At 38.0% G+C, this 7,500-nt stretch overlaps 2 long non-coding RNA genes across 2 annotated transcripts in view; one reads left to right on the top strand and one right to left on the bottom strand.

The window, feature by feature from the left end:
* Positions 1-716, bottom strand: part of LOC137997804 (uncharacterized) — a 6,010-nt gene extending 5,294 nt beyond the window's left edge. Inside the window, exons 1-2 of the long non-coding RNA XR_011122593.1 lie at positions 479-716; positions 1-54 (exon numbers count right to left, since the gene is read on the bottom strand). The exon at positions 1-54 is cut by the window's left edge and continues 17 nt beyond it. This is a non-coding gene — a long non-coding RNA (uncharacterized lncRNA). The remainder of the gene's footprint in view (positions 55-478) is intronic.
* A 69-nt stretch (positions 717-785) lies between these two features.
* The window catches only part of LOC137997803 (uncharacterized), a 10,294-nt gene continuing 3,579 nt past the window's right edge, over positions 786-7,500 (top strand). The window contains exons 1-2 of the long non-coding RNA XR_011122592.1: positions 786-936; positions 6,250-6,353. This is a non-coding gene — a long non-coding RNA (uncharacterized lncRNA). The remainder of the gene's footprint in view (positions 937-6,249; positions 6,354-7,500) is intronic.

Here is a 7,500-nt window from a genome sequence, read left to right as displayed (position 1 = left end):
TGGGAGCCAAAGAGCTGTATGTTTTTGTGCTGAGTGAAGGGCATATTTTGACACCTTAGAAAAAAAGAAAAGCCCAGTTAAACTCACTGCCTATCGTACCAGCAACAAGTATTATGGTACAACAGATAATATTATTATTGTTTCACAAACACAATAAGGTTGATGTAACAACTGCATCAGATAACCTTACGCCCACGAGATACCAGATACACTTACATCTACTCCAACGTCAATCAGTTCTTTGGGAAGTGTAATGTGGCAAATTAGCAGTTCACTGTAAAAGGCTATTGCTTCAAATCTCGGCAATTAAAGCAGTATTTATAACTGACTAACCAGTGAAGAAGCATGAAGGTATCATCTTGGACCCAACAGTCCACATAAAATCAACCTATGGGCTCAAGACACGGGGCAGTTACAAAAAGACGAAACCTATGTCTTCACAAACATGAGACTAAGGCAAAGTGGTGGCGTTAAATACCTGAACACCCCAAAAGATGACACGGGCGTACCAATCACTAGCTATAGCGCTAGCTTTGGATGGGATAGACTTGCTTGTGTATTTATCCACGGAATACAGCATGCCCACAAGGTACGTATCTGTTCTTCTCGTAAGAAAAAGTTAGTTACAAAGTCCGGGAACATGTTTTATTTCCCAACGAAATAATAAAACTCGCCGAGGAAGAAATGAATTGCACGGGCATATTAATTATTTTACACTGGCGTCGATCCTGAGAGGGGGATCGTCTTAATTCGCAGTGTATCCCACAATGCATCGTACTTCACACCCGGGCTCTGGGAACGAGATTTTAAAGTCCTCGAAGACAACGGTCTTATGGAATTCGCTGTTGTAGACACAGCATTTTCCGAATGGATTTTTGTCCTTGAGCTGCCACTTAACTAACGCAGAAAGCAAACACAAGTCGTGCCAAACATGAGGTAAGCGGAAGTTGTTTGCTGGATTTCCATGTTTTTTTCAGTTTACATAGCCCCCGACACCCCTCGCGTTTGCCCCGTAACTTATCTCACGCTTATCTATTGTAGATTACCTCCCAATTGTAGATTACCTCCCAACCTTTTCAATCTTATGATCATACCGCATCTCTGAGACTTACATATTGAATCGATGGCACATCTTCCAGTGTATTACCTGCGCAATTTTATCACTTCGCCATGCTACATGTAGTGCACTGCACTCGCTCGGATTAGTCTGATACAGTAATGCTCATGCAGAACTGTCTCATCTCTGGCGGACCACACATCCCACACTTTCCTGAAACATCTTCATCTTTTATCTCTGATAAGCTCTGTGTTTCCATAAAACTTTCCATATCGAGCATTGCTGGTGTACTTCTGTAATAGGTCCCTTTTAATATCTTCTTTCTCCTTGCCTTTTCCCGGGAAGTTCTTATTGCTCACTTCTCTGATGAAGATTTCACCACTCCTAGCCGCATATTTTCGCAGACTTTCAATTTCCATATTTTTGAGGGACATAGTTTTTAAGTGTTTAACCCACTGACACCTCAAACGCCCTGGAACGCCTCCAGTTGGCGAGTAAAATCGTCTTGCGTTAGACAGAGTAAAATCTGTCACTCCCAGGGGGTCAGTGGGTTAACCCATTCACACTTAAAACGCCCTAGGATGCCCCCCATTGACGAGTAAAATCGTCTGGCGTTAGACAGAGTAAAATCTATCACTCCCAGGGGGTCAGTGGGTTAACCCATTCACACTTAAAACGCCCTAGGATGCCCCCCATTGACGAGTAAAATCGTCTGGCGTTAGACAGAGTAAAATCTATCAAGTGTCATCCCTCCCAGGTGTCAATGGGTTAACAAGGTCCTCTACACTAATCAAACCCTTTCCACCAATTTGCCGTGGCAAATTAATATAGTCTCTCAATGTTATTTGTATGATTAAAGTTTGATAAATACTTAAAAGCTTCCTTGTCTTTTGGGCAATTTCTTCCAGTTTATCCTTCTTCCAAAATATAATACCAACCCCATACCTTATCACAGACACTGCTCTTGGATTCAAGGCAAATCTTGTGTTTCCTGCATTAAGTTTTGAGTTTTATAATGTGCTTTTCACCCATATGAAGTACTCTTTTCTGGCTATATCTTTCATTTCTGTATGTTTCATGTTGTCTGCTTCAAAAACCCTGAGGTATTTAATGTACACTTTATTTTTGTCTATCTGCGTCATCGGCTGATAATTCGGTAATGTTTTCCCCCTGCTTTCTTCTAACTTTCCCCGTTTAGTGACCAAAAGTCCAAAACCCCACTTTTTTTAATGCTAAACTTCATTCCAATATCCTAGCTAAATACACATACTGTATTGATCAAGGAATTCCGCTGTTTTTCATTAAAGGTTAAAGGTCATCCATAAAGAACAACTGATTTACGGTAACATACCCCTTTCTTAATTCGTACCCTGCTTTACTCTCCCTCAAAATCAATGTCAATGGTATCAATACATCATCATCATCATTATTATTATTATTATTATTATTATTATTATTATTATTATTATTATTATAATTATTATTACTTTCATTGTTGATTTTCTCAGCTCTGTGACAGCCAGTTTCTGTATTGGTATCCCATTTGAACCTCTACCCTGAGATATCCAATACTCTCCTCGGTATCCTTGCTGATCCCAGTGGGGCAGCTAAAATTGTACTCTGCTACTACCGGTACTTCCTTCTTGATATCCAGCTTTTTCAACTCCTTCTCCAGTACTGTTTTGCCACAGCTCCCAATTCTCCTACTGTACAACCGGTACCACTTTTGCTGATCATGAGGTGTTCCACAATCTTTGAATCTCCCTTGCCAAGTCTTAGTACAGTACATGTACTTCTCCACTTTCTCCTTTTTCTTCTCTTGTACTCTTCCATGTCTACATGTAGGTATTGATGCATGTACATTTATGACCAAGCCTGCAACCGGACAGGCTGATCAGGGTCTTCTGATATGATGCAAAGTAAAACTGTATTTTTACAGGTGCATTGATTTAAATTAAATAACACTGCAATGTACATGTGCTGTGGAATCAACAAGGATACTGTTCCCCAAATGCATGTTGTTTGTGTTTTCATTGGACTGATAAGATTTTATGACCAGTTTTACAGTGAATTTTTAGGGCCTCAAATTACATTTCTTATCGTGACTTCAATAACTAACGTTATTGCCTATGCACAAACAAAAGCTGAAACATATACAAATGTATTTTGTTCAACTAGAATGACAAACAAAGAAAGCAAAAACATAAGAATTCTCAATAGAATGGCAAACGAAAGCAACAGTATTGTCAAAACAGTATTGGGCAGTGTGCGCATGTTTTGATTGTTTTCATTGTCATGCAACAAAAAGCAAATTCAAAACTGTTCAATAAAAGAAGCCAACAACTTGAAATGATTTCAAGACAAATATATAAACCGTTTCTCCAATTGTCAGGTCTGTGTGGTACATCGTTTCTGAGTTATCAATTTCCCGAAGCATTTCACACAATGCTGCCGTCCGTGGTCCACCAATATGGTGGCCAGTAATCAACGAAAACACCTGGAGTTCACTTTTCCGCAAATGTGCTTACTTAAATCAGAAACCCATAAGGGTTGAAACAATACAATACATGCTTAATTGACCACTCCCCATGGGGGCTTTTCAGGGCCAATGAAACACAACGAAACGACAGAACAGAACAACAACAACTGTTAAGAATCCCAACTGGCCAGAGGCAAGCCAGTTGGCTATTTACAAGTGCAGCTGGGAAGTTGAACCAGGGACTACCGGGATCAAATTCACTAAATGGTCAGAGCAGGTCTTGAACCCGGGATCTCCCGATCTCAAGGCAAGCGCCCTAACCACTGGTCCACACTGCCAACATGAAACGTGTAACGCACGTTCACAGCTTCCGAATATTAAGTGCGAACTGATTGGTTGAATGTTTCAGTGCTAAGTACCATATTTGGAAACCCCTTGCTCTTGTTGTTCCAAATATGGTAATTAGCAAATTGAATAATTATTCAGATGAAGCTTGTTCCCCAGCACACAGGGGGCCGTTACACGTTTCAACCCTTGTGGGTTTCTGATAAAATACATGTGTATGAACACCTCTCGTAATGTACTTGAAATCCGCAAATGTCTGAGAATCATAGAAAGAGACAAGTTTTTCAATCAGCTCTGTATCCTGGGGTCACGCAAGGTAAAAATTCGGAAATTCAAAAATGCTGTATCCGAAACAGAGGACGTTATGGAACTGGGAAAAAGATTTATTTCTAGTTCATCTTCAACCCTCATTTAGATCTACAGAAAATATGTGCATGTGAATATTTCAAAGGTTTAATTTTAAATACTGTTTTTTGTACATTGGTCTGAAGAAAGTTCTAAAATATCAAACATTTGAATGGAATCTTGAAAGATTTTTTTTGAAATTCTTCCGAATATGACTGAAGAATAATTTGAACAACAACAGTGGTGTCTTCCCACATGAATATTGACATAATGTTAAGTGATTTTACCCCATAAGATCTTACACGGGATTCCGATCATGCTAGAGTAGAAATAGTTTCAGGCCTGACGTTAAAACACGAAAAAGAAGGATCTTCCTGTCCGGCTACGGGCAATGCAAAAGATTTGAACCTTAACCCTCACCCTAACCACTTTTAAAAAAAGAAAAAAAGAAAAAAAGAAAAACGAGACAATGAAAATGAGGTGCCGTGGCCTGGCCTGACACATGACAGGCTTATAGCAAAAAAAATTATTTGTAGGCTTAATGACCCATGTGTGATTTAGATCTTAATTGTCTTTGAAAACAATATCTGCTCTTTGTGCCTGTATAACAATGATCTGTTTGTTTAGAGAAATCCAAAAGTATCTTTGCTTTGCTATTTTCTGCCACTTTCTTCTCAACATGGTCATACCAATTCCTTGAGTATGAGAGATAATATTTTTTACATAGATTTTAGTGTATTATTTGAGCTACTTTGTCATGTCTCTTTAGAACTACATTCACATTGTGCAAGTTTGCTACACAAATGGAGAATGTGAAATATAGTTTTGTCTCTCTATTTATACATTCTGCATTTTGTGGTTGACTGGCTTGTTTTTCTATGATAACCTCCCTCCATCAAGTTGTTAGTGCCTGATCCTTTGCTGTTTCTTCTTCATGTACATGTATCCATTCCTGAGCCAATAATTGTAGCCATGGCTGACTGGGCTACCCTGCCTAAATAAAGTTGACTTGACTTTTCTGATCTTAATCTTATTGTTTCCTCCACTGATTTCAGTCCTCTTCTGCCCTCATTCCTTGCTAAGTAAAGCCTGGCCATGCTTGCTCTGGGATAATGATAATAATAATTATAATGATAATAATAACAATAATAATAATAATAATAATAATAATAATAATTATTATTATTATTATAATTCATTATAATTATTATTATTATTATTATTATTCCATGAAGCTGTAAAGCTAAATGCACCATGATAATAATAATTTAATAATAATAATAATAATAATAATTATTATTATTATTATTAAATTATTATTATTATCATGGTGCATTTAGCTTCATGGCAGGTACTGTATGGTACACCCTGTACATTGTAATCAAAACTTCAAGAAATTTTAATCCCATCGTCAGGTCATAACAAGCTGCCTTAGACTTCAAGGACTCTTTGGAGGATTGTTGCTTATCCCAGCAAGAGCTGCCAACTCTATCCCAGCAAACATGTACATGTAGTCCCGAGCCAGTCTCTTTGGAATAGTACCCAGTGCTCCAATAACAACAGGGACAACTTTAACACTCCTTGATCTTCCACAAGGCCTTTATCTCAACTGCCAGATCCAGATACCAATCTTGTTGACCTTTTCCTCTTGTTTGATATCTACCCTTCTGTCACTAGGGCATGCAATAGATGAGGCAATTTTTGTTTTGTTTGTACACAAACACAATGTCAGGGTGATTGTGATCCAGTTTCTTATCTGTTTGTATAGAGAAATATCACAGTAGCTTAAAAATTCTCAGACTCATAGTTGTACAGTGTATAAGCAGTTTAACAGCTGAGGGCAACTTGTATGATGGACCTGAATACCAATACATGATAGTTAATTGCATGTCTGGTCAGGTGTGCCACTGGTCCATGTAACTATATAAATATGCCAAAGGAATCTATTAGTCTACATTATTATTGTTACATGTAGCAATTGTACAATGTAATTAAATTTAATTGTACCTCTAATTCCTTGCAGCCTGCTCCATACATGTATGCCTCTGGAGAACAAGCTGTTTAATTGTCACCAGAAGACTGAGAATACTTTAAATATGTTAATTCATTCAAGGTGCAAAGATACATGTAAGTACTATTTTTATTAAACTCACAAAAAGTAACAGTTATTATAACAAGTATACACAGGAAGTTATTGTCAAAATGTCAGTCTTTATTCCAGAAATTGGCCAATGAGGGCTCAATTATTGTCAGCTGGAGAAACATTTTGTAACCATGCATTATCAAATTTTTCATTATGGTTAACCTCAGTAGTGCTAGAGTCTGGGCTTCTGATAGGATGCGGAAAAAAATTAAAGATTATGCGGAAATTTTTGGCCATAATTATTATGGGTAAACATGCGTTGATTATGCAGAAATTACACCGGATTATGCGGTTCCAAATTTAAGCAATAATTTGTAGAACTAATAATTACATGTAGGCTCGTCCAATGTATTTACATGCTTATGGTAAGTCAAGACTCGAAATTGCGACCAATACAGTCTAATTTGCCACTGAATTTTTTCCCTTTGCAATTTCCGACCAGCTTTCACCGTTAAGATAAAAGGGTTAGCAATTAGCTTTTTGCTGAACCTTTTGCTAAAATAAATAAAGCCAAACCTAAAAGTGGAGCTCCCGTTTTTAACCCCAAAAAGCAATAAAATGTTTATGGAAATAACTATGCTTCTGCATAAAGTACAGATTGAATTAATCATCATTAGTGTGTACATACAGTTTACAGTGATCAAACAGATCAAACACCTCTGAGCTGACAGCATGCAGCAAACAAACAAGCCTTCCAAACAATAACCAACACTTTTAGTCAACTAAAACTGAAATTACACGCACAGTGATGTCTTTCACAACATTTTCTGTTTGACTGACAATCTTTACTCTTTAATCTTTACTAGGATTTCTTTGCTTAATTTTTTCAAATTTCGTTGCCTCTTCTCTCATGCTCTTTCCTGTTCTTTATCCTATTGCTCATCACTAATATGATTTCCCGCCAAAAAACACCGGTTGCCAAGTGCAATGCTACCATGTGATTTCCGGCCAAGAAAAATTGTCCGAACACTCCTGTTCCCACAGGCTGTCCGGCTTCCCCACCTCCACCCTAACAGTCTGTACGGGCGGACGGATGTACGTGACATCATAACAAAAATTTCTCGCATGGATACTCTCACCCATGGTGCTCCGCTGGCACCCTTTGCGTGCCTGAGATCCGCTATTAATATT

Source organism: Montipora foliosa, chromosome 3 (genome assembly GCF_036669935.1).
Source record: "Montipora foliosa isolate CH-2021 chromosome 3, ASM3666993v2, whole genome shotgun sequence".
NCBI classification, from domain to species: domain Eukaryota; kingdom Metazoa; phylum Cnidaria; class Anthozoa; order Scleractinia; family Acroporidae; genus Montipora; species Montipora foliosa.
Note: the sequence above shows the minus strand (reverse complement) of the source record. Positions and strands in the feature narration are given on the sequence as shown.